This window comes from Micromys minutus (assembly GCF_963924665.1).
Source record: "Micromys minutus genome assembly, chromosome: 18".
Taxonomy (NCBI): Eukaryota; Metazoa; Chordata; class Mammalia; order Rodentia; family Muridae; genus Micromys; species Micromys minutus.
This window is the reverse complement of record NC_137953.1, coordinates 49,032,856-49,060,645: the sequence shown is the minus strand read 5'-3', so window position 1 is coordinate 49,060,645 and position 27,790 is coordinate 49,032,856. Positions and strand designations below refer to the sequence as shown.

Sequence of the window (27,790 nt, the reverse complement as noted above, 5' to 3'; positions counted from 1 at the left end):
ATCTTTGTTCCTGGCACAGGTATGAGCAAGCAGAACACGACCTTCCTCGTTAGCAAACATTTTTGACAGTTTCCTGTGATCCAGACTTTGCTATATACTGTGCAAGCTCAAACACAAGTAAATCACACGCAAAACCTCTGCCCATTTGAACTTCTCTACATTTGAGCCGAGTTTTCCTGTTTTAGATCAGGAAATTCAGTTCTTCATTAAAATCATCTCAAATACCTATCTTGTGCACAAAAGATGGAGACATAAGGTCAAGGATATGGACCAGGTGATGAAGCTCTTGCATATCCCTGAGTTTGAACCCAAGAACCCATGGGCTCAAACCAAGATCACTGTGAGCAGTGGTAATCGCAGCACTAGGGCAGGGGGGATGGGAGGTGTTGTGGAGCTTAGTCTACTTGGGGAAGCCTGACCTGGGGAGAGACCCTGTCACAAAGAAGAAAGTGGATGGTCACTGAGGCAAGACATCCGAAGTTGATTGACCTCTGACCTCCAGACACATACACCGAGGAAAGGGAAAGAAACAGGCACACACAGATGGAGTGCCAGGAAACACGACCAAAGCAAACCCAAAGTCTGTTCGTTTGGAGGTTCCTCCTTTCCTGTCATGCTGGGAGAGTGACATTTTACCGAAGCGGCAAGTTCAACCCTCCTCCTGTTTGAATCGCTGTGGTTGTTGTTAGGCGACGATTAATTCCACTGGGGAATTGATTCTGTGAAAGGTGGGATTTTAGAAACCTGAAAGATCTGAGCCAGTGTGCTTCTCTGGGCTCAAGGAGAGCTCTTCTCACCAAGCCTGCAAACCTCCCAAGGTGGCCTAGCTGAGGGCTTCTCCCTCGGAGCTGTCCTTGGTCTGAGCGGTCAGGGAAAGCTTTGCACGTGACTTTCCTGGGGGCTGCTCCGCTCACCATGCAGAACACATTGAAGAGTTCCAGACAAGCCCCCGTAAACACCACGAATTTTACCTCTGCCCATTCGAACTTCTCTACATTTGAGCCAAGCTCTCCTGCATTAGATCAAATACCTATTTTGTGCATGATGAATTCCAAACGCCAGGAAAGAACAAAATAACATCTCGGTCCTCAAAGATTTTGCATTCCGGTTATAAGACACCCACACATTAAATAAAAATTAAGCAGCCCAAGAACATACAGAGATGATTCAGAAACCAACAGTCATGGATATGAGTGTGTGAAATGGAAGGCAAGGTGCTGAGGTGGAAGGAGGCTTCCGGGCAGACAGGAAGGACCTGAAGAAAAGGATGCTCTGTAGAGTTCTGCATGCAGATACAGTCTTGCTGCCCAAAACAACAAAAACATGTGCATAACTTTATATTTTTATGTATTATTATACATAAATATTTATCTAATGTGTATATATGTATGTATCAGAGAAAAAGAGTTTGAAGGCTGTTTGGTGATTTGTGTGGATAAATGTCTTATCTGTTGCTATAACAGAACGCCACAGACTAGGTAGCTTAAAAAGAAAATGTTCAAACCATACAGAAGTATGTACAGCATATGCATATAGTGACTCACAGTTCTCAGATCTGGGAAACCCCAGAGCAGAGGACCTTGTGATGTCTCACGTTGCTTGAGAGGGCAATAGGGTGGGAGCGAGAGCCAAGAAAGCCAGACCTGATCTTCTGACAACTGACAGTGGTAACAGTGAACCCACTGCCCTGAGAACTCACTGACTCCTGGGAGAAGTACTGACCCATTCAGAGGGTAGGACCCAAATCCTTCCCTCTGAGTCTCTCTCCACACTGCCACAACGGACTGAGGGTTCCAATCTGCAGACTTTAGGGGAAAACATCAAAACTACAGCAGATGAAACTACAGCGTGTACACAGTTGGTAGTTGGTGGTGGAAAAGAAGGGGCTAGAATTCATAGTGACTTTCAGGTTTGTTTGTTTTTTAACTTTCAATTGTTCCTGTGAAATATATATATATATATATATATATATATATATATATATATATATATATATATATATATATGTGTGTGTGTGTGTGTGTGTGTGTGTGTGTGTGTGTGTGTGTGTGTGTGTGTGTGTGTGTGTTGTTTGAACATTTTTTTCCAGAGAGGATGCATTCATTCCTAATTTATTATAATTTTCAAAAGCTTATTTTTAAACATAACTAAGACATGGTTTTGTAGCTGTGAAGGAAGGGGCTATCTCAGGGTAGAACAGCTAGAGAATGTGCCTCCAGGTGGCAGTGCTCAGGGTGTGTGTGGAGTAGTGGGTGACAGAGGGGAGGGACCAAAAGAGAAAGGACACAGCAGTCTCTAGCTTGGAACTGGAGAGGAACTGAGTTCCAGACGCAGGAGCCTGGGTCTTTATCTCTGGTCAGGGACAGCGGTGAGTCATGGAAGGTCTGTCAGGGACGAGCATTTGGCTGCACCAGTTTTCACTCGTTTATCCCAGCAAAGGCGATGGTAAGGAGTAAGCCACGCGAAGGCCATGGCAGCATCTCCCTCAGAGAACCGCGGCGTGAAGCCCATTGCGGTACCTGTCACAGAAACAGCAGTGCTGTAGATCCACGGGACAGAGCTGCCTATACTTGATCTGTAATGTTAATTTCACTGTAAACCTTATGTGTCATTTGACATCTCTGATGAAAAAATTGATACCCATCCCCAGTATATGAGGAAAGATTGAGTCCATTTTTTAAAGTTGAGTAGTGACGACTTGATTTTTAAAGAATGACATTCCATAATGTATCATTTCTTCTTGTCTTGGATCAATCGCTTTCTTAAACGTTTGCTTATAATTATAGCATATTACAAATACGGCATACATTGTGTTTTGTACATATACACAGACGTGTTTGTACAACAAACACAACAGAATAAAAGTGTGTGGCTCCCTTGGGATGGTAAGTATCTGTCAGACAAGAGTGTCCTATGTGTGGGGTCAGTACTCTATGTGACTCTAGGTGAGGTAGCTTCCTTCTTGACTTAAGAACAAAAAGGGCACACCAGAGAGTCCCGATGCCGAGTGATGCTTAGTAAGACACACACTTTAACTCCTGAAATGATCCTGGAACCAGGAATGCTATTTGAAGTGTACAGAAATATATGTATAGCACATGTCTGTGTCCATATGACATATATATGTGCATATTCTTGATAAGAAATGAGAATTCAGTCCATCAACACTACGGCCAAGTCGAGTACAACAAAGTGGGGCTATAGAGAACAGTTTGTGCTTCCGGAATAGTCCATCCCACAAGGGCCTGGCCTCCATCTCTCTTCTTCCTCTTTAGCCCTGTCTCTCTTCTCCATCCCGTTTCCCTCCCTGGTAAGTAGACACCATGTAAGTTCTAAAGCGTGTGCATTAGCACCTACTGCTCTGCTTGCCAGTTGTGTGTGCATATGTGTGTGCGTATGTGTGTGTGTGAGTGTGTGTGTGTGTATGTGTGTGTGTGTGTGTCTGTGTGGGTCTGTGTGTGTGTGTCTGTAGAAGGGCGCATGGGAGGCAAGAAGGAGAGTTGTCCAACCTGTGTGTAAAAGAGGGACACTTGGAAAAGCTTTTCCTTCAGTCTGACGCTACTCTGCTGTGTGAACTTTTCTGTAAATTACACAAGCTTAGTCAAACTCTAGGGGAATTGTGTATTTTTTTTCTCCTTCCCTTCCTCCCTCTCCCTCTATCCTCACCACCCCTTCCTTCTTTCCTTCCTTTCTTTTTTTCCTTCCTCCTCCTCCCCTCCTCCTTTTAGACAAAAATCTTTCTATGTTGTCCTGACTGCCCTTGAACTTGAACTCGAAGCAATCCTCCTGTCTCAGCCACCCAACTGCTGGGATTACACATGTAACTTGGGAAAGGAACTGAGATCACAGTTCTCATTTTTAAAAAAAAATTAGATGAAATACTTTAAATAATTAAAAGAAAAATTAAGAATGGCTGCATATGAAACATTTTGGATCCCCCCCAATAACCCAAGAACCATGTGCCTTTAACTCATCTTTGTATATCCACATGTTTGAGACAGAACATACAACTATATGCAAAACACAGGCTTCCCGTGAGGAGGCTGCTCCAGCGCCAGGTCCCTCAAAGCAAGGAAACAAACAGTCCATTCATCTCTGGATGACATCAGCCAGCTTCTGCCTGGTGACTGAAATGAGTTGAGGGACTTACTGTCTTCACTTCATTTGCGCTTGCCTTCTGAGTTCTGAGACAAAACTTATTTTATTTTTTAAATATAATTGATATTTTTGTTAGACTTAATTTGGTCAAGGAAATAAATACTTAAAACACGAATGCTTGTAGTCTAATTATATGAAGTATGTGATTAAGATACACGGTGGATGTATAGGTTTCTTAATAGGTTCACATTATCATAAAGTAGGGGATTTATTTATGTCACTATTACCTTGTCTTTATTATTATTGTTGGTGGTCACCCCAGTGGCTTTTGAGATGGGGTCTCACTGTGTTTTCTTGTCTAACCTTGAACTAAGTCCTGGACTCAAGTAACCCTCCGGATTCCCTCCCACTGGGGACCCTAGGTGCAGTCTAGCATACCCAGCTTTATTTACCTATTTTTAAGTGTTGCAAATGTTTCAAAATCTAAATCTCTAATACAAATGTTACATGTTCTTCTGTAGGAGAATTTTCTTAGGTTTTCTCCTAGCCAACAGCTAAGCTAAGAAAGCCCTCCTATGTTTGAGACGATGGTCGTTGGTAGAAAACGTTTTGATTTGAGAGGGGCTATAAAGACTTCTTGTCCTCCAAGCCTTCTCTACAACGGCTTTGTCGATTGTCCCTCTCACGTTCTCTTGCCAGCAATCAGCCAAAATATAGCTGGGGCTGTGTCAAAAAAAAATTCACTGGCCACATTCATCCCTGTTCGCCAGGGTTTCCTCGGCAGTGCCCCCAAGCAGGGACTGCGCCAGGCAGCAGGCACAGCTTGTTGTCTAGTGGAGAGTAATTGGAAGTGTGTAGCCTGTGTCTTTTCCTGTGAGTAACAATCCATCCATTTAGCATTCTCTCCGTGCTCTTGAAATCCACGGTAGAGCCTGTGTTCCCGGCTCAGCTGGGGCCAATCCGAGAAAGGCCGACCTTCCTCCCTGCTGCTGGCCCTTTTAGTGTGGAGCAGTGACAGCCATCTGATGACCCGCTCTTCTACACAGAGCTAGTGACAGGCCACACTGGCATCAGGCTGGGAAATGCAAATCCGGGGAGAATTGTGATTGATAAAGTTTATGACATATTAATAATTCCCCTCTGTCATAGAAAGTTTGGACAACTTTGCCCTTTCTACTACTCCCTGTACCATGGCTTTTCTGGCCAAGAATATTGATTTTGTAAACACTCCAAAAAATGCTACCTATTTCCTTTTTTATATAAAAAATACAGTTTATACGTTATTTGCTAATCAAAAACAAAATAGACAAAAAAAATTGTGTCTGTGCAGACAATGACCTTTGGAGTCTATAGTCCTGGCCACCTTTGCAGGTTTTTCATGTCCTATTCTAGGAAGACATCCAAGCCTCCCATTGTGTTTATTTTATGGGAATTAGGCTCCCATGCATATTAAAAAATAACCAGACAGTGGTGGCTTAATAAACAGAAATGCATTTTTCTCAAATGTGACGATATTTTGAGATAAGAGGTCCAGGGCTGGTATATTGGCTCCTCGATCAGCTGAGATTGGGTCGTCTGTGTCCCCCATGGTCTGAGATGAGGTCGTCTGTGTCCCCCCATGGTCTGAGATTGGGTCGTCTGTGTCCCCCCATGGTCTGAGATGAGGTCGTCTGTGTCCCCCATGGTCTGAGATGAGGTCGTCTGTGTCCCCCCATGGTCTGAGATGAGGTCGTCTGTGTCCCCCATGGTCTGGGATGAGGTCGTCTGTGTCCCCCACGGTCTGAGATTGGGTCGTCTGTGTCCCCCCATGGTCTGAGATGAGGTCGTCTGTGTCCCCCCATGGTCTGGGATGAGGTCGTCTGTGTCCCCCCATGGTCTGAGATGAGGTCGTCTGTGTCCCCCCATGGTCTGAGATTGGGTCGTCTGTGTCCCCCCATGGTCTGGGATGAGGTCGTCTGTGTCCCCCCATGGTCTGAAATGAGGTCGTCTGTGTCCCCCCATGGTCTGGGATGAGGTCGTCTGTGTCCCCCCATGGTCTGAGATTGGGTCTTCTGTGTCCCCCCATGGTCTGAGATTGGGTCTTCTGTGTCCCCCCATGGTCTGGGATTGGGTCGTCTGTGTCCCCCATGGTCTGAGATTGGGTCGTCTGTGTCCCCCCATGGTCTGGGATGAGGTCGTTTGTGTCTGTGTCCCCCATGGTCTGGGATGAGGTCGTCTGTGTCCCCCCATGGTCTGGGATGAGGTCGTCTGTGTCCCCCATGGTCTGGGATGAGGTCGTCTGTCTTTCCATCCTGCCATCTTTTATCAAGTCACAGCTGTGAGATGGCGCATAAGCTGCAGCTCTCACGTGTATTCCAGACAGGAAGAGAAGAACAAGGACTATCAATGGAGAAGCTTCCAGTTCGATTCTCCCTCAGCAGGTCCTGCCCACGACATCCCTGACCTGGGTGAGGTGTTTGCCAGCATTCACAGCCCTTCTGTTCAGTCCTCAGCACTGCAAAGAAAAACAGGGAAAGGCATGGAACAACTATTATCCGTTAATCCAAACACATTGCCAGGTCATATTTAATCAGGGCAAATGCGTTCGGTGTAGCATCCCTAGCATTCCGCAAGCTCTGCCCGGAGCCTCCATCATTGGTCCCTACTGCATGTGGCCTTGCACCTGACCTCAATGCTGCAACCCCCACTTTTGGAGTGGCTTGGCATACATCTCCCCAGGCATTTATTTCCAATCTTTTCTTGTCACTTTCTTGAGATAATTTCCTTATACATATCTTAAATCTTTTTTAGCTCAGTCTTGCAGATCTTTTGAAAGGGAAACTATCCCGGGTGGCCCCTAACCCTTTACTACTGAGATCACAGTGTGCCAGCCCCACCCCACCCCCATTGTTTTTGCCACTCCCCATACAACACTGGGACAGAGAGAGACCAAGAACCCTCCATTCCTGGAAACCGTCCTAACATCACTGCCGTGTGTGGTAAGGAAAAATAATTAATAAATCAGCACATTTCAAAGCCCTCTTAGTTATTTTTCTTCTGGTCTGACTGTGAAAGGAACTTGACTTCTTACCAACCTTGGGAGACGTGGAAAAGCTCCGAGACAGAAAGAAAAGTGTCTGTTGGAACAGAATGAATTGGGCAGAAATAAAGTTGTATATAATCGCTATCAGATTTGAACATTTAATTGCATTTCTAGATAGCATATGGCTACTAATAATATCTGGTAAAACTAAGGCTCCAGGAGCTGAGAATATAGGCTTAGCACATGCAAGTCCCTGGCCTCCTTTCTGGTACTAAAAGCAAAGGGCAGATGTGGTGTATCCCCCTCATCCCAGCACGCTAGAGGCACAGAAGGACAGATCAATGGAGGTTGAAAAGCAGCCTGGTCGTCCTAGCGAGTTCCAGGCTAGCCAGAGCTATGTACGTAGTGAGACCATCTCAAATACAGACTAAGGCTTTCAAGACTGGCTTTATGTTTACAGCTGTTGACTGTTCAATGATGAGTTTGGGAGTTTTGTTTGTTTACTTACTATTTTTTCCTATATTCAGGAGTATTTATCACAGGCCACTGCTTTAGATTGATTAATTCCTCTGGAAGGCAGCCTCCTAAGTGGGGCTTTATAAATAAACTTAACAGTATTATTCAAAACTGGCCCGAGTTCATTATGTTCACAGCACACTTCAAACCTGCACACAAGTACAGTGCCTCATACTTTGGTTGAATTGAAGAGAATAGACTTCTATAGCTTCATAAGTAGCATTTGAAAACAAACATTGAACTATTTCAGTGAGAGATGTTGTTCTTAAGCCGAATCAGTGGTTCTAGAGCTGTGCAGTTCTTGTCCATTTCATAAAATATAGACATTTTTACTTTTGTGTTACTTGGTTCCAGAACAAGATGGGGAACCAGGTTTAAGCTCTCCTGGAATGTAAGACTTACTCATTTCCTTGTGTCCCTTTTGGTTTTGTTTTCGTTTAATATTTTCTAAGACATATTTAATGTAAGAAAGATCCATGTTTGAAAGATTTCTAATGTGTCCAGCAGAACTCCATTATAACCAAGTTTGCTGTCTTTTCTAAGAATAAATACAGAACAAAGACTATAAATAAATGGTGTGTTCTAAGAGGCCAAATTATAGTGTCGCCTCTGTGAAATTTCTCACATTCTCTGCTGGCCTGGACTTAGAAAATGATGATACAGGCTTAGGGCTTCTGTATCCATGGAGTCTGTCTTCACACACACACACACACACACACACACACACACACACACACACACACACATACACACACACACACACACAATCCCTCCTTAGGGTACAATTTTCACAGTTTGGTAGCAGCACAAGAAAGTGTCTGAAATAGAAGTGGGATCTGCATGTATTTGTTCCCATGAGTCCTGGGTGATTGGCCTGACTAGTGTGCTTTGTGACTTTTGGGGGGTTGGTTTGCTTAGATTACAATCAAATTTTAAGGTGACTATGGGGCGAAACACACGCTATCAGGAAGACATGAAGGTTTTACTACTCAAATAAAATTAAATTCCAGGAAATAAAATCCTTAAAGGGGCTGGTTGTGGAGAAGAGGGAAGACAATACCTTATCATTAAAAATCAATCAGATACTTACTAAGTGCGTCTCTGAGGATTCCTTACGTTTCAGTCACTGGCAGCTCTTGGACTACACAATACTTTCACATGCATTATCTTATTTGATCTTCTCAACAAGTAGGGAGGCCAGAGAGGGATCTAAGGATGAGGAGATCACATCTCAGACTTAAGTGCTCCCAAAGATGGCCACAGTGCTGGGGCAAGATGCGTGTGCATGGGTGGGTGTTGGTGGGGGGTCCTCTATCCCTCTGACCTCCACCAAACACTATGCCGTATCATCTGTACAGAGGACTCCAGAGGAAAAGGATTGTGCTCTTGACCCTCAAAGACTTTATGGTCAGTTGGAAAAATCTGCTTGGCAAGCAAAAGACTTCAGGTTGTTAATCTGCAATCTGGATAAAATAGGCTGCAAACACAACAGTTGAGTTATTTTAATGGGAAAGCAAAATGCTATAAACTCTACCCTGTGTCCTGAAAATGAATACAAATCAAATGGATGTTTCTGAAGTTGTCAAGCCAGGGCCATGATTGTCTTTGGGAGAAATTCTCCAGCAGGAGGCAAGCCAGTGGGTACAGTCTTGTGCAGGTACATGGGAACATGCAGATATTTGGAGTTCGGGAGGTCTTTTCCTGGCTTCTGTTGTATTTTGTACTAACAGCTTGAAGCCTGTGGGAGGTCATCCTGGCCACCATTCAGCCCTTCAAACCATTAGAAAGGCTCTAGTTTTAAGGAAAGATTACCTGCAGGAGTTTCCAACCTCTTGACATTGCAACATCAGCAACAGCATTTACAGTGTTGTAGGCCATATTCGTAGTCGTGCATATAATCTGTAAAACGCAGGTTGGGTGTGGATCTGTTTATTTGAGAGTGAAAGGAACTACGGACATGAAGGGTCTACAGGAGCTGGTCATTTTCATTTTCTTAGGTACCTGTGTTCAGACCTCACATTTTCCAAGCTCATATTTGGCCCAGAAGCAAAATTCTATTCCAAGTATCTGTTTTTGTCTTTTCAGCAACACAGACCTGTGCTGAGACAGCTGTGATCCAGTCACTGTGTGCCCCTGCTTTTGTCTGTCTCATTGAGAGTTCCACTGCTTGGGAGGCTCCGTGGGGACTGTCAGAGCCTCAGTGAGCAGCTGGCCATTGTGATTCTACAAAACATGCCCGTGTCTAGCCAGGCTCAGCAGCCTCAGAGACAGTTCCAAGATTGTCTTCCAAATGCTCCTTGGTAAGGTTGGAATAGGCCTGCATAGGGTTATGCCATAAGGTCTTGCCTGCTGTCAGGAAGGCTTTAAACAGCGTCCTGTTACAGTATGTGGGCTGCTAGGCACCATGCTGAGTAAACATGATAACAGAACCAGTACCACTCACCTCTCTACACTGAGAACCCACAGGGCCTCGTGATGTGAGGCTGTTGACTATTAAGCCCAAGTATGCAGCCACGCCCACTGGGCCACTTACATCCTCAGAGTTCCTTTCTTTGACTTTCTCTTTGAGAATGGAGATGATTTCTGCTGAGTCACTGCAGCCTTCTTTTCCTCCTGTGGTTGTAAACAGGGCCTCAGGAACTAGCTGTGCAGCCTTGGGAAAGTTACCAGAGAATTCTTGACACCTTCCATTCCCGGTATGTGGCACCATGGTCATTCTAAACAGCTACCTCAGAAAGTTACTGACCGATTTTGGCCCCGTGGAGAGCTGTGAACACTTCAGAAGATGTGTTCTGGGCTGCGTTCATATTTGCTCTTTGCTTCCGTTCATCGGCTTCCCGTTCCGAGTCTGTTCCGGGTACCACAGGAATGAGAAGATGCAGAAGTTGCCCTCAGGGGGTATTCAGTTCATATGATAAATTACCGTGCACCTTGTTTGCTCAACAGGTGGGAGGAACTCACAGCATGTGCTTCTGAACGCATGCTTGCTTTGGGGAACAACAACGTGACACGGGGATGAGGACATTTTCAATCAGATGACTCTGTCCGACAGTGTCGACACACGGTAAGTGCCTAGCACCATAGAAATGTTTTCCGCTTTAATTGTTAGGCTGGCGGAGTGAGTGCTGAGACCAAGTGTGTGGCCGGAGGTTGAGGGCGAGGAGGTGGAGGTGCTCTTGGGGAAGTTTTCCAAGAGGCAATATCCTTGAGCTCAGCTCTGATCAGTGAGTAGGCGTTAGCCAGTAAGAGAAGAGGCTAAGAGTGTTCCAGGCAGAAGGAACATTGTGTGCAGAGTTAGGGAGGCGTGAAACAGCACAATGCACTCGGGGAGCTCCAAGCAGGCAAAGTACGAGTGGCGCCCCATCCTTACTGAGACATACAGCGTGCATTTGTTAACTTAGTATTAGAGACTGGAGGCTGGGAAATGTAACATTGCTTGATCGTTCGGGCCTGTAGCGTTAACCGACCGCTGAGGAGGAAATGGCTAAGAGGCTTTTAATTGGTCCCTCTACACAAGTTCAGAAGTCTCTGAACTTCGTCAACCACTCTTTTTTTTTTTTTTTAACTTTTTCCCAAAATTGAGATAAGTTTTCATGTAGCCCAGGCTGGTCTCATATTTCCTATGTAACCAAAGATAACCTTGATTTCTGATCTTTCTGCTTCTCCCTCCAAAGTGCTGAGATTACAGGCATAAGCCAGCATGCCCAGTTTTATGTGGTCACAGGGTTCCAGTCTTGGGCTTTGTGCTGACTAGGGCAAGCATTCTACCCACTAAGCCACATCCTCCGCCCCTTCTTATGTTCTTCTACTGGAAGTAAACCCAGCCGTCTCCCTTTTCCTCCAGAATGACAGAGATGAATTTGAGTGGAGCTGCTCCCAGGATAGGTACCAACCTTCTGTGGGTAACACCCTGCTTTCAATCAAAGGTCAGCCAACCCCGGCCTAAGGGCCAGCCCCAGTGCACTGCCCTAGCCTAGGATACCATCCACGGGTGCATTTCATCCCTCTGTACGCATGTGCTCATCCTCCTACAGGTTGGCCTGTGCTCAGCCAGCAGGTTCGAGAGAGAAAGTGGAAGTAGGCACTTGAGGCTCAACCTGGATTGGAAGGGTCTGGAATTCAGCTCCAGTTCTTGATCAGAGCCACTGCAAAGTGACTCTGCAGACAGCAGGGAGACTGGAGGGACAGAACCTGACCCTGTTTGAAATCCCAAGCAATCGGTCATACTCTAGAGCAGCATGCATCTCAACCACGGGTCTCACGGGGAAAGATGTATTCATCACACCTGTCTGTTCAGCCCCACCCACAGCTATGAGTCATCAGTCTCTTCAACTGAGGAGACCATTATCCTCTAGCACATGACAGACACAGAGGGGGAAGGAGAATGGGACTCATAGATGAGGTCCAGACCCACATTCCTGTCCCTACCTGATGAGTTTCACCAGGGAACCGGGCTCAATTTAACCCATTAAAGATGTAAAGCAAATCATTATCCCAGATGCAACCAGTGGCCGAACTAAACATCCTTTAGGACCAATGTCTAAACAGACCTACAGTAAATACCCTTGCTCATCACTCTGTGCCCACTACTGTTTGCTGGTGACATTAAAATTGGCCACTGGTGTCTCCCTGCATAGGTCGGATTGAAACGACAGATATGGGACAACTCTTTTACTCACTAACTGTTTGGTGGCTTTCCCGCATTAATGCTCTTACTCATGTGTCAGTCTGTGTGTGTGTGTGTGTGTGTGTGTGTGTGTGTGTGTGTGTGTGTGTGTGAGAGAGAGAGAGAGAGAGAGAGAGAGAGAGAGAGAGAGAGAGATTGTTTCTCGGGGTATATGTGCATGTGTGAGGAGGTCAGAGGTAAACATGGACTGTCTTTCACAACCACTCTTCATCTGGTTCTTGTGAGATAGGTTGTCTCTGATCCTAGAACTCACCAATTTGGCTAGACTGACTGGCCAGTGAGCTCCAGAGACCTCCCCCCCCCACCCGTCTCTGCCTCCCTACCACGATGCCTGCCATCGTGCCTGACTTTACAAGGGCACCTGGCGTCCAGGCCCAGGTTCTGATGTCTGCGTCTCATCAACTGAGCCATCTCCCTACTCCATGCTCCTCCTTAGTTCATCAAGGTAGGGTCTCACCCTCTGGATCTGGTTGGCCCCGAACTTGTGACAGTCCTCCTAAGTGTTGGGTTTATAGTCAGGGACCGCTGTGTGATTTTTTTTTAAAGTTTCTTGCCAGAAATTCTTGTTATCAAACTTGTTTCAATAAAGGATGTTTAATATAAAGAACAAGGACGTCAAAAATCATTCATTGCAGTCTTCTCCCTGATACCGTGGGATGGCAGGACACAGAATTCACAGATAACACCTGCTTCCTAAGAATGTCCCAAAAGGTTAAAGACAACAACAAAACTTTCAGTCAGACAAAAACCATACAGCTTAGGTTTGAAAATATTCTTTTTGTTCCGAAGTTACTCAGGGTCCTTCGGCATCTATAGGAAGCTGACACCCTGATACCAACTTCCATGGAGTTGCCGCTGTTAAGACGTCTGTAGGAACAGCATCCGTGGGTGGAAGGAACATGCCAGATCTCAGGGAACTATTAGATGCCCGTTGACTCAGGCGGCAGGACCAGCTGTGAAAGGGAATGCGTTTTTACGGAGTTACAGGAAGGGAACAGGACTGCTGACATCATTGACTAAAGTGGGGGTAGAACCTGCTGGGATATTTGTGGATGGTCTGGTTTATGGGGCATGGGGAGAGGGCTGCCTCCAATCTTGGATCAGGTAAAGTTGAAGATTCTAAATTCAAAATTAATGCTGGGCATAATGGCACATGACTTTAATCCCAGCATTTGGGAGGTGGAGGAAGGAGGGTCAGGAGGTTAAGGCCAGCCTGGGCTATTTGAGACGAAGTCTCAGAGAGAGGGGGAAAGGGAGGGAGAGAGGGAAGTGAGAGAGACAGAGAGAGAGAGAGAGAGGGAGAGAGAGAGAGAGAGGAAGGGAGGGAGGGAGGGAGGAAGGGAGGGAAGAGAGGGGGAGAGGGAGAGAAATTGAGATTGATTTACTTGGGTAGATCATGTAATTGAATCATATAACTACCAGGTAAAGTCCTTTGAAAATTAGACCCCAACAAAGATTTCTTTCTTTCATGTTTCTGTATCTCCCACCCATCTTAGGAATGTCTTTAAAAAAAAAAAAAAACACAAATCCTGCCAGCCAGCTGACCCTGGAAAGAACTCAAGTGGGATAACTTCCTGTTAGGGGGAGGGAGCAGGGGGGGTCACCTCTGCTGGCCCTCCTCTCCTCCCAGCTCTTAGGCAGGCAAAGATCTTCCTTCCTGCCTGCAGAGGAAGCCTGTGTGTTCTCAGACCTACCTTGGCGTTCCTTGGTGTCTTAGAGAAGCAGATGACCCTGGCTGAGCCAGACAGTCAGCAGAACAGCAGCTCTCAATGCTGGGTTTGGAAATTTCCATTCTTTGCTTGCAGCTCTGAAAAAAAAAAAAAAAAAAAATTCTAAAGAGCCCAGTAGCTGGGAAATTTCCACAATGGAAAATTTTAACATATTCTTTAGCTCTAAACTATGCAGGTTTATAGACATTATTTTTTTTCTTTCTGGTAATTTCCTTCTTTAACAACAATTTATGAACATGGTACCACTAGAGCTGTGGGGATAGGAGGGCAGGATGACCCTAAGGGGTGGGCATAGCTGACTTAGCAGGAGGCTGTACTATATAACCGTGTGACCACTCAGAGAACCATCAGAGGCCCGCTGGGTGGGAACTCATCCAAAGTAGAGCTCATTTGCCCAGGAGCACTGCAGGGAAATCTGTGTTGAACCTTCCAATGGAAAGTGCACGGATACGACTTGGGAACCTGACGTGGTGAGTCATGTTGCCAGCAAAAGCAACCTCAAGCAGATGATCCCTTAGACGCTGCTTTCTGAACCTGAACTTAAGCTGTAGGATCTGATGCACTAGGTTGAAGGTGGGATCTAGGCTGCATTGCCGACGGAGCTGATCATCCAGGTGATGCTGATGCTGCCCTTTCTGAGGACCACAGTGTGCGGCATAGCAGGACCTTCGTCAGCATGCAGCCAGTGCCCTGCTGGCTGAACACTGCCAGAGGGTGTCTGGAGGTGAGCTCAGGTTACAAAGTTGAGGTCCCAGAATGGAACTCAAAGTCCTCTGGAGAGATGTTCCATGTCAGTCTGGATAAAGGGACTCTTTTAAAATGTCAACAGGGTTGACAGAGGCTTGGCTTGGAGAATTCTAGAAATCAGGAGCTTTCCAGAGAAACCCATGCTTAGCTGGTGATTCCTAAGCTGAGCCTGCTTCCTGAGTGGTTCTCCAGCACTGAGGAATGTGGGCGAATGGCCCTTGAGAGTCCCAAACACTGACTGTTAACCAGCACTCACCACTATTGAAATGAATGTAAAGGGAATTGGAGGTTTTCTTAACAGCTGTCTCACCCCAGGGACAGAGGAAGGGGAGGGAGAGGGAGAGAGAAGGAATATTGAGGTGGGTGGTATTATTAATCTAGGATGTTTCCACCTCATGATCTGTGGTGTGTCTGCTCCGTGCAGTTTTTAAAACAACACTTGAACTAGTTTCACTTTCTGTTCAGTTGGGTTTGGAGTAGTTTTAGTTTATACAAGAGGACTGTGTGGAAGGAAAGCCAAGGGAGATGACAGAAAAACAAATGTAATTTCGAGACAGACTTGATTACGTGGAGTATTAAATCTCTGTCCTTCGTAGTAGTTTGAAAATCTCCATGACTTTCAGGATTACTTGGGATTTGAACATCTGCAGATTGGTTGGTAACTTCTTCCTGAGATACTTCCACCCTGACATGAGGTATGAGTCAGCACTTGAAAGGACATCCTCATGGCTTTGTAGAGAACAGATTGGTTTCCTTAGTGTGATGTTTGATGAGTCATTATTCACCTAAGAATTATCTCAGTCAATCAAACGATTTGCTTGATCTATTTAAAGTCACATTTATCACCATCATCATCACCATCACCATCATCATCATCAATTACTTAAAGGAGTGCTTTTGTTTTATGCTTCAGGTGAAATTCACCTAACAAAATTCACTGTTTTAAAGGCAGCAGTACAGAAACCCATAATGTCTTTGTGACATTGCACGACTTCCCCTTGTATCCAGTTCCCAAACATTTTTATCACTCCCAAAGGGAAGCCTCGAATCCATTAAGCAGTTACTGCCTGACGCTGGTTCCCTCCTTCCGGAACCTGGCCACTGCCAATTTACTTTCTCAGTCTGGACATTTTACATAAGTGAATTCCAGCCACATGTGGCCCTTTTGCTCAATCACATGTCCTTAAGAATAAACATGATGGTGTTAGGGAAGCCAAATGTTACCGAGGGCTTACAACACGAGGCATGTGGCCCTTACACGTAGATTGTGGGAATATACAGATAAGAAAATGGGGATTCGGAGAATTGCCAAGACCCATACCTTTTGGTCAAGCAACGAAGAAGCTTCTGTAGCCAGCCTGCCTTCTCTAGAGCTTTTCCCAGTTTCTGGAACTACAGTTCAGCCTCCTTTCTCTCCTTGCAGACAGATGGGTAGATACTCCTTCTCAAGTTTAACAACTTCACAGAGCCCTGCCTCAAATTCTGAATTCAGCGTTAGCTGCTTACAGCTGCTTTTTTCCCCCTAGCCGTGCAGTAAGTCCAGGCAAACTCCTTTGAAGAGCTCATTAAAACTGCTAAAATAAAGTCTTAGAAACAGGTGCATTCATTAGCAGAAAATGCAGATGATTATGTTAATATCACATTCAGGTGACAAATGTAAAGGCCTCAGAATCGTGAAGGATAAAAGGATTTCTGGAAACTAGAGTTAACGTCTTCTCTTGTGGGGTTTTGTTCTGTGTAGCATGTGGCTGACAACAGCTGTCCAAAGTGGGGAACCTGCAGTGTTGGATCACAGAATAAGGCTGGTCTGTGGTACCCTGTTCTTCTTCATGATTTCCTGGGTCTCTAGTTATGAAGAGAAAGCTGAGGGGTTGCCTGCACCCTTACAGCTAGATCCAGCCTGAAACTGAGAACTCACTGCCCACTGTGCCCAAAGAGAAGAGGCCGAGGGAGATGATTCGGAAGTCAACAGGCCAGAAGGTTGCTTACCAGTTTGTCCAAATACACAAGACCCTGGTTGTCTGGAAGAGAGTAAATCAATGCAGGCAGTGTTTTCAGTTTGGACCAAAAATCGTTTTCACTGCTCTTTTCTTTTAATTCAAAAAATATTGATCCCGAAATAAGATTGTGTGAAGATTTTACTTTGAGGTATACATATTTTTGTAATTCCCAAATTTTCTACGATGGATTTTTAATTTTGAAATAAAAAATGTTTATTTGCTTATAGGTTTTCAAAGTATTTAAAAATTACAAAGGAATAACTTTGTAAAGTAATAATTAAATATTCCTATAAAATTTGAATATATTTAAAATTTTCTCGGGATATGAAAGTTAGGCAAGAAATACAACCAATTCCTTGCCTATTCCCAACTCTAGGATATTTATGATCATTTTGGTTTTCCATTGGGAAAGGAAAGAGACAAATACGGCTAGGCATGAAGTCATTTAATGAAAAAAATAAAGTGTGCAATATATTATTGGATTTTATCAGGTAAGTTTGCATACACAGAAAGGAATGTACCTGCCACTTAGAAAGGGGAAAAACTAGAAGGCTCTTACAAGACCCATATAATTTATTTTTAAAATTTTAAGTTATACCTTTTGGGAAGGCTTCAACTAGCTACTTTTTCCTCCAAAATAGTATATTAAAATGACTATTTCTGATTGCACAACATACCTTCTGAAGCCACAGTGCATTTACAAAGCGTGTTTACAGATTGTATGTATGCACGCATATGTACATGCGCACACATATGTGCTCACAAATGCATGCACACACTCAGTAGATCAGCAGTAACAGGCTGAGCAACTGCTCATGTGTGTGATAATCTTGTCTCTGTCTTCAGTCGCCTTCAAGTTTCTTTTGACTTCCCCTGAACATTTCCACCTTCTCTCTTTATCCTGCTTTGGGATGGGTTGGGTGAAGGCATACAATATGTTTGGTACACTACTCTCACATACAGAATATGCCTGAGATTATAGATAGTACCAAGACCCGTAATGTAATTCCTTCCCACCGTAACTTACTGTGTGCTCACTGTACGTGGTGGCCATAGCTTTTGTACTTTGGGATTGATAGCAAAGCTAGCAGATGCAGATTTTTCTTTCTTTTTTCTTTTCTACCATTTTATGGATAGAAGATTTGGGGTTGTTTGTTTGTTTTGTTTTTCTGTGGTTCTCAGAAACCTCAGTATCTACTTTTTCTTTCCTTAGCGAGTTAAGAGAGTTCATCTCTTCACTTAAAGGAAACCCTTTACGTTTGATCTTTAGATCCTTACTAAATCACATAAGGGTTACTTGAAGGAATCACTGTGATCTTGTGGCAAGTAACCATGGTAAGAAAAGATGGCTGCTGAGTGGCTCATGGGCCACTGACTAGGAGCAGACACTGGCAAAGGGAAAATGCAGATCTCAGGAGGGAGTGGCATGAACTTTCACCATACTTCCCAGAATGACATGCAATTTAAAATTTGTACATTTTTTGTTTCTTGATCTTGCCATTTCCTATTTTAAGATGAAGGACTGCTGCAACCTAAGGCAAGAGGAAAGAGTTGTATACATGCAGAGATGCTCACCCTCCCATCCCGTTAGGAATGCTCCCAGCTGTCACACTCAGTGGGGTTGGCTCGGACCTCACGGATGCAGCGCCTTCGCTGCTGGACAGCTCCGCATCGCCTACAAGTACTTTCCCACCACCTCTCCTGCTCTGCTCAATTCTCACAGTCGCAGAAGCCTCCAATTTTACAGAAAATGAGGATGGTGGCCAGTCGAGACTCCTGTCCTTCCAGGCTGATTTCAGAGCCAGAATCAGAAGATAAACACAGAGGGGAACCCAAGTGTCCTTCTCAAACATACCAGGCAGTCATGCCACCTGACATCTCCATCTTATGACAAAAACCTATCCTACTCTTCATCCCTACTTCATTTAGGTGGACCATCAGAGCACATGTAGCACTACAATTTCAGTGAGAAAAGGGGGAGGAGGTAGGAGAGGAGAAGGAGGAAGAGGAGGAGGAAGAAGAGAAAGACGAGGTGGAGGGTCTAGGACCCAGTCTCAAAAAAGTATAATCCCTTAGGGTCCCCGAGGAAAGTAAGGAAGCAGAGTCATTTGGTTTAAGAACACTTTCTTTTTTAAAAAAAATTATTATTTTATGTATTTGAGTACAATGTCAACTGTCTTCAGGCACAGCAGAAACGGAATCAGATACCTGGGTGGTTGTGAGCCACCATGTGGTTGCTGGGAATTGAACTCAGGACCTCTGAAGAACAGTCAGTGTTCTTAACTGCTGAGCCATCTCTCCAGCCCTTAAGGACACTTTCGTTGGTCCATACAATAAGGGCAAATTCGTAAGCTGTACCACAGGCCCGAGTATTAACACAGTGTCCAGATGTCTTCCTGGATCACCCTTTTATTCCTCTGAAACACTGCACAGAAGAAATCCTGAGATTATTTCATGCAGGGACCTGGCCTTAAATGGTAATCCAATGTTTACAAGTACCACTTAAGTTAAGCCATGTGTCTCCAAGTTTCCTAAATACTAAATCCCCCTTTTAGAAGAATGTGGAAGGTTGAGCAGCATTTTGAAACCACTGGTTATGAAGACAAAGAATGCAGATAGCAGAAGAAATTCTCCTCGGACGTCATGTGCTACAATACTGTATTCTCACCAAGACTCCTGTCGGATGTCCTGCTGTTGCCCTGTGTCATGGAGACCCTGCAGCTTTGGATCTGTGGGACCGTCCCCTTCACTACTCCAGCAGTTCAACCATGGGGTAGATGTTGGGGTGGACCATCTCAAAGCCCTGGATCTGGGCCTGGGTGGTAGCTGAGTTGGTCAGTCCACTAGTTCTGTACCCACACCCCCAGGGTGAGCTCTCCAGCATACTTCCAGCTAGCTCACCTGCTGCTGCTGCTGGCAAGGAATAGGGACAGCATTTCTCTTCTCATGACCTCTGGGCCAGCTCTCCTGACTGCCTCGGGTGGCAAAGGGCGGGGCAAGGGAGGGTATTTCTTCCCCACCGATGGCACTACCTGGTAGACAAGGTACAGGGCCAGCTCTCCCATGCTCCTACCAATAACCTCAATATTCTAATACTTAAAATTTCAAACTTTGTTCAAAATGGCTGTTTCAGTGCTTCAAGAAACACACTAATTTGAAACAAAGGACATTCTGAATACCAATCTAAAAACAAACAAACAAACAAAAAAACAAAAACCCAAAAACCCTTCATGGCATCTAATTTCATTCTACAGTAAGGAATATCCAAAATGTCACCACCAGGATTGTTTTAATAAATATTCTTCTTTAAACTGTAGGCAAATGAGTGTTGCTAAGTTGTGTGGCTATGCCCTGTTCATTTTCACTGAATTAACATTTAGTGCCGTGACATCATCTAGGAAAACTCTGTTCCTGTGTCCTTAACCCCTCTGACTCTGGAGATTGAATCTAAAATATGCCGGGTAAATGCTCTGCCTCAAGCCCCATTCCCATCCCCATCCCAAATTTCATCTTCAGCCTAAATTACCACCCATTCTGCCTGGTGACTCCTTAACTCTCATTTTATTCAGCACCCATGTATGTTTAGGTTATAGTTATAAATTCAAAGTCACTAGGGTGCTAGGGTGAAAGTCATTTACCATGTGATTCGCCGCCAACCAATCCAGCCGTTACGCTGCCAGTCAGCATGTCCGCTGCCCGACCTAATGCAGCTAGTGCAGGGTTTCTCGGCCTCTCAATATTGACTTTAGGACTGGATAATTCTCTGCCGTTGGGAGTCTGTGTTTTGCTTTAGTGCATGGCTGGCTTCATCCTGTATGTACCAATAGCACTAACCCCTGCCGTTCTGATAATCAAGCGTGTCTCCAGCTGTTACCAGAGTTCTCCAGGGGAGGGGGAGGATTGGAGGCCCCCCACCCCTCCCACCCCGGATGTACATCATGACGTTTTACTAGACCATGAAGACTTGGAGGGCACAGACGCAGTCTGATTCATCCCTCTATCACCCCTTCTCCATCAACTAAATTTAGTTTCTGGCACAGAAATGCTTCTTGAATGTTCTGAAAAGAACAAAATATCTCCAGGGTTCCTCCACTGTCGTCAGCGGTGCCACAAGCTCAGAACGGAAAGAAGGCAACCTGGATGAGTCATGTCACATTTTGTGTGTTTGTGTGTGCACAAGTAACGTGGGCACGTGCATGCCGAGGCCAGAGAACATGCACGGGCATTAGTATAACCTCAGGCTCCGCCCGCCTCATTTATTTACTTCCTTGATTGTTAAAGTGCTCGCTTTGAGATGGGGTCTTTTGCTGGCCTGAAACCTCACAAGTATGGCAGGCTGGTGCCAGTGAGCTCTGTGGATCCCCATGTTGTCACCACATGTTGTCATATCCAGTGTCCCCAGACCTTAAAGCATGAGTTCTGGGAGCCTGGTGCCTTCAAGGCTCTTCAGCCTCTTTTTAATATTTTTCTATGTGACTAATCTGCCTATATTGGAGACCTGCTTTAGTCCCTGTGTTTGTAAACAGCTCGCCTATGTTTGAATCATATCATATACAATGTCACTTTGTCTAGAAGAGACACCAACCATTTCGGACATCACAGTTTATAATGGAAACACTCAAGTCCTAGAGACATACTCTTGGGCAGGAGTGGGAGGCCTCTTTCAGCCATATTGCCTTCCTTGATTAAAAGCAGCTCATAGACTTGGTTTGTTAATGTAAAATCTGAAGTATTCCTTCCCATCGTGTGATGTAGGATGTCTCAATGGCTGTCCTGTGATCTACGTAATGATGACTTTACATACATTCCTGGAAATTGCCAGAAAGTTTTAAATGGGGAAGGGAAAAATAGTGAGGAAAATTTCCCTGTGGGGAAAACAAAAATATTTTTGTGCTGTGGAAGTTTCTCAGGAAAGGAGGTTTGGCCAGCAAGCAGCAGCACTTGAGCTAGGGGGTTTCCACATTTGGGGAAACATGGTCATAATTAATGACTTAGGAGAGCCAAGAAAGTGAACCATGTTGGAAAAATTGCATCTTCAATGGCCAAGTCATTGTCAACTGATGGGACCAGAAAATAGAATTGTTGTAGAATGAGTTCTTTATTTGTGGGTTGCTGCCTGTAAGTCCTTCCTCTTGTGGGTCTAGTGAGTATTCCCGTCCCTTGTGGGCTTCCAGGCCAGATGCTGGCTTCTCGTCTTTAGCTTTGAACACGATGCTAGGATCTAGCCAGCAGAATCGTGTCTGTTCTAATAGAGGTGATTATCGGGAACTCTGGAGCAAGCATAGGGAATGAATTGCCTGCTCCGGCACAGCCATCATTAACCGAGTGGTCCATATCCCAGGCCTCATGCTGAGAACATTAAAAACTTACCCCTACTTGGCCTGAGTAAACCTTGACTTGAGGAATTTCACTCACTTGTCTAGGACCAGACTGGTTTCACCCCCAAACTTTTAGCCAGCTCTTTCTGTGTGGGAAGCTCAACCCTGAATTGGCGTGCTCTCACTCTGGATACAACCTCTTGCTTTAACTGCCATCCTTTCCTCTTCCTCGAACAGCTTTGTTTAAACTCTATCTGCTCTTGAACTGAGCTCATCAGAGTGCCCATGGTTACCTCTCATCTTCTGCAGGAGAAATCAGGGCTGGCAGGTCCAGGACCACGCTTCACTCCATCCCTCATCTCAGGGGTCAGTGTCATTAAAATGTGTGTTTGATTCCCCTTGCCTCTTCTCTCGAGATTTTTCTCAAGATCAGAAATAGCTTGCCAGATTTCAACAGAAATTTCCAAGGAGAAGGTTATTTTTCAGGAGGAGAAATACAGCTTAAGAAGAAAAGCAAAAACCTCTAAATTTGAAAAGTAGATGCAAGATCCAGTTTAGCATCAATAAATTCAGCAGACTGTTTTGTGAATTTATAACACTGCAGGTCAGATCGTGCCCTCCCTGAAGCAGCAATTCCATGCTCCTGAGCCATGTAAGATGGCTTCTAAAGTTAGTTCTGTCCTATGACTGCAAGAAGTATGACAAAGCAAACGTGACTAGGGTTCTTGATTGAACTGTGGGTGTTGCGTCTGGTAGGGGCATCACACCATTCAACAACAACTTGGTACTCTTCTTTTTGGTCAAATGTACAATGTGCCCATTAAAGTTTACCTTTGGCTTTGGAATGTTCCTTAGGGATAGGGAAAGCCAGATCGTGTTGTCTTCATTCATGCTGGGAACCTGAGCTTATTTGTTTTTTACTGCTGTGGGACAAACTCCCATAGGCTTGAGAGACTGGACAGCCCCCCAGGTATTCAGTGTGTCTCACTATTCCATAGGTCTTAGGAGTCGAGGTGGCCTTGCCTAGATTCTTAGCTTACGGTCCTGAGGTAAAAATCAAGATACCAATTGGGCTTGGCTTTCATCTGGATACCCTGGAGATGAAAAACCACTATAATGTGAGCTGCTTCTAGATGGAGAGACTCTGATATTCCCACTTCCTTGACTGCTCCATCTTCAAGGCCAGCAAGCATCATGCCTTTCCTTCATTTAGAATCTTCGCAGCTTCCTCTGCTGCCAGCTGAGGAAAATGGTTCCTTTAAAGTACTCACCTGGTTAGTCCAGAGCCACCTGGATAATCTCCATTGGTTCAAGGAAATCTAGTTGGGACTAAAACTCCTTGACAGCAGAACTTACGGTGTCAGCCACCTTTATGTGGCTGCCTACTGTGGTGAAATAGTTATCTGGTTAACTTGAGATACAGGCTAGAAACGGGCTCTCGGTAGGGTGGAGTCAAAGATCGTATTGCTTAGCTTTAAAATATACACGTTTTATTTTTAGATGCATGTATATTTGGGCTATTTTGAAACACACTGTGCTTCAAGAGCTCGTGAATTTCTAGGAGGTAGAGACTAGGGTTGGGTTTGGAGTGGGGTTTCTGGTGTAAAGAGAACAGTGTGCTGGCAGGTAAGAAAGGGGCGGGGCTAAGATTTTAATGAACTCAGAGCAACAGTTTATCCCTCTTTTTAATAGATCTACTGGAAATCTTTGAAGATGGTGATCCTTTTGTTATTTTCATGGATTTATTTATTGTTTATGGATCTAGAAATTGAACCCAGAACTTTGCACATGCAGAAGAGTCTTACCACTGGAGTCCAGCTCCAGCCCGTTTGTTATGTCCTATGAACAATCTAGAAGTTCAAACATAAAGGTATTTCGTGTGAGAGAGCATGTGCGCACATTCGTGTGATTTACAAGTGACTCATGGCCATATTTTTTCTAAATATATGGAATTTTGGATATCTGAGTAAGCTTTACAGGATGTTGTGCCCCTAGTGTGGATATGAATGTCACCCATTTTAACTTCCACGTGCTGTTGTCTTCGGGTAAACTAGAGGTCTGCAGTGCTGCGTGGGTTGTGGGCCCCACTGACTGCTGATCTAAATGTCTGAGCCCACAGTAGGCCATCTTAGAAATGAGGAAGCCAAGAAAAGGCTGAGATCACAGAGTGATGGGAGAAGGTGCATGTTCATTTGTTGGTCTTGCCACTTTGCTGGAAGAACTAACTAGTCAATGAAAATTTATACTCTGGTTAAGGAAGAGGAGACAGGGATGGAGAGATGGTTCAGTGGTTAGGAGCACTGGCTGGTCTTCCAGAGGTCCTGAGTTCAATTCTCAGTCTGACACGTAGGTATGCATGCAGATAGAGCACTCATATACATAAAATAAATAAGTAAATCTTAAATAGTTTTTAAAAACAAGAAATCCTCTAAAGGTAGAGGAGAGATTTTTTTTTAAAAGGGAAGTGGAGATAGCATTGGCTTTTGGAGAGAACATGTGTAAAAATATGAAAATGTAAGGAAAAGGAAAACTATTTCAGAGGCTGGATATCTCTGTCTTTCTTCAAGGACATTTAGACTTTCCTCTTCTTGAATTCATAGCCAAAAATTCGGGGAAGGAGGACATTTCCCAGATGTGTTTTTCTAACTCTCCCAGGCAGTGAGAAAATGGCAAAAAAGCCAGTGTCATGCTATCAGACAGAGAGAAAATTCAGCTGCCGTAGGAGACGTAATGACAGCACCAAGGCAGACAAGCGACAGCTCAGGGGACAAGCAATATACGCTTTGGAAAGAGGACTCAGGGAAAGAGGAAGGATCAGTGCTAAAGTCAATGGTGTCTGTTGTGATCTCTTAGAGAACGACACATTTTCTGTCTTTTAATGATGCTCTTTTTCTCTGTAATGGGTCACTCCAAGGATGCTGATAATGTATTACAGATGTTATTTTTAATCCCAGAATTTGCACTTTAAAATCTGCCCATCCAACCATCCATTCATTCATCCATCCATCCATCCATCCACCCACCCATCCATCCATCTATTTATCCATCCATCCATTCATTCATTCACTCACTCAGAAATGCCTGCCTGAGACATATGTGTACACACACACACACATACATATACATTCATACATACATACTAAGAAGAAGGGTTAGAAAACACAGGGATCCTTACTGTTCTTTACATGCTATGTGAGGAGACATGTTCTCCATCCATCTCTGTTACTTAGACAAACATGGCACAGAGAAAGAAGGGGTTTATTTGGCTTGAAGCCCGTGCCCAGCATTTGGGGAAGTCAGGTCAGGAACTCAAGCAGTTAATCATATTCACAGTCCAGAGCTGAGTGAGAGGAAGGACACCCTTGGTCACGGAGGGGTGACACAGCACTTGCTGAGTTTCCGGAGGACCTGGGTAGGTTTCCAGTACGCAAATCTGACAGCTCACAAGCACCTGTAACTCCAGCTGCAGAAACTCCGAAGCCGCCTTCTGGGAGTAAGGGCCAGGCCTGTTATGACCTCCCCAGTAGCGACCTCCCCTCCGACTCTCCCTCCTCTCTGACGAACCCTTGCTTGCTTAGAACGACAACACATGGAGCCTCAGGTGATGACTCATGATGCAATGATTCAGTCATAAACACCCCATTCCCTTTTGATGGATACTCAATTTCCCCATCTCCTTTGCGGCTAAGGGAGTCTTCTTCCTAGCTAATGAGATCTGAGTGAAAACCTTCGGGGATACGTGTAGCTGTCTGGAGTTCCACCCCAATTGCTGGAACGGTAGTAGACATCCTGATTTTAAGACAAAGGGCACGAAGATTAAAGCTCAGCATCTTAAGAATGGCAAGGTAGAAAGAATATCTGAGTCTTAATCAGTATAATTGAGTGGCTGAAGCAATACCATTAATCGTCTATTGATTTATAGTCTTACCTAACCCCAGGATAGCCTCAGAAGTCTGTGTACTTGAAGACCGAAGATGAACGGAAGCTACAGCTCCTCCTCCTTTGCCTCTGTCGTGCGAGCACATCGGGCATGGTCACTGTTCTGGGCACATGCAGTGCTGTAGACTGGAGTCAGGAGTTTGCGTGCTAGACAAGCGCTTTACGCACTCAGCTTCATTCCACCCAAACGTCTGTTCATCAAACATAACTTAAAGGCTAACCTCCCTTTCATCTCACAATTTCATCTGAAACAAGCAAGAATTCTCCTTTGACCATCTCAGTTTTGATATGCTCTTTAGATATTTCTGGAGAAGTAGCTGTCCTGTGCCTTACCTTCTACAACAGAATGAGAGTCCTAGACCCCTTAGATCTATAGAGAGAGACACGTAGCATATGACACTAATACTACAACAAACCTGTAGATGTCAAGGTGAGAAAATTGCAGTGGCTATGGAGTCCCCAAGTTAGAAGCTGGACATTGGCGAATGCCACTTAACTCTTGGGGGCTGGAGAGATGGCTCAGGGTTCAGAGCACAAATGGCGCTTACAGAAGTTCAAAGTTCAGTTCCAAACTGAATGGGCCAGCTCACAACTACCTGTAATGTCATCTCCAAGTTTTCCTGGGTGCCTGCATCCACCTGTACATACCTACACATACAGACATACACACACATGTGCACACACATGTACATGCACACAATGCATGCACGTTCACACGCGCATAATTAAAAAATAAAAATATGTTTAAAAACTGAATCTCCTAAAAACTGACTCCCCTAGCACAGTTGACTTAGCAAGGTTGAAGTTAGAAAACACAATCAGGCTGCTGCGGTAGAGAAAGCTCAATCCTAGGACCAGAAAGGTCCCTGTTTACAGCAACCGTCTACCACCTTGGTGGGAAGACTCTCCTAGAGAACTTTTTTCTGTGAAGCTGCCTTCTCACCCACATGGTACAGCATTTGTGTATGGCTGTATCTCCCCCATTACATAACAAACAGCCTAGTGAAAATTCCTCACCAACTTACCAAGGAGCCTAAAGTACGCCAAATTGAGCTTTTAGCACAGTTTCTTATTGCTGATAAAAATCATCATCCACAGTCCAATTTCATCTGCCTCCATTAAAGCTCTTACCTAGGGATGCAGTCTCGGTTCTGGTCATTATGTCCGCTGACGCTCGTGGTTCCCCACCCCCACCCTGCCAACACTTTCCCTGTATTCTGATGGTTTTTGGCTCCTTCTACAGAAAATAGCAAGTGTGGGCCATTGAGGGATTTCGTTTGGTGGGGGGTGATCTTTTTTTTTTTTTTTTTTTTTTTGCCACTGGCTTTTCAGAAATAGGTATTGATTGTGCATGCATACGTGTGTGTGTGTGTGTGTGTGTGTGTGTGTGTGTGTGTGTGTGTGTACAAGTAACCAAGTCTAAAACGTGGCTTTACGGGGTAAATACCTTTGTGCTCTGCCCACCCTATGAGTCTGTCCTCAGGTCGATTGGCTTGTCGTATTCTGTTTTCTTATTCTCAGCCCTTACCACTGGGTTGAGGGATGGGCCCTAAGCCTTTCACTCTTCTTTCCCTGTTTATCCCAAGCAGCTCTTGTATCTGTTAAGTACTGTTTCAGATCTGCATTAATTTTAAGTCCCCAAGGAGCACTGTGTTCCCAAACATTGCATTCTGCACTCTCATGTTCAGATCACTTTGTGTGATGCCAGACACCTCCTGGGATCCCAGGAAATG

General features: G+C 44.7%; 1 long non-coding RNA gene across 5 annotated transcripts in view; it reads left to right on the top strand.

Annotated features, from left to right (window-relative positions):
* LOC308432471 overlaps nt 1-27,790 on the top strand; it is a 155,881-nt gene that overhangs the window by 50,377 nt on the left and 77,714 nt on the right. For 3 of the 5 annotated variants that reach the window (XR_013975408.1, XR_013975409.1, XR_013975410.1), the window contains exons 3-4: nt 9,722-9,936; nt 10,583-10,700. This is a non-coding gene — a long non-coding RNA (uncharacterized lncRNA). The remainder of the gene's footprint in view (nt 1-9,721; nt 9,937-10,582; nt 10,701-27,790) is intronic. The other 2 variants (XR_013975407.1, XR_013975411.1) reach the window with 1 other exon arrangement.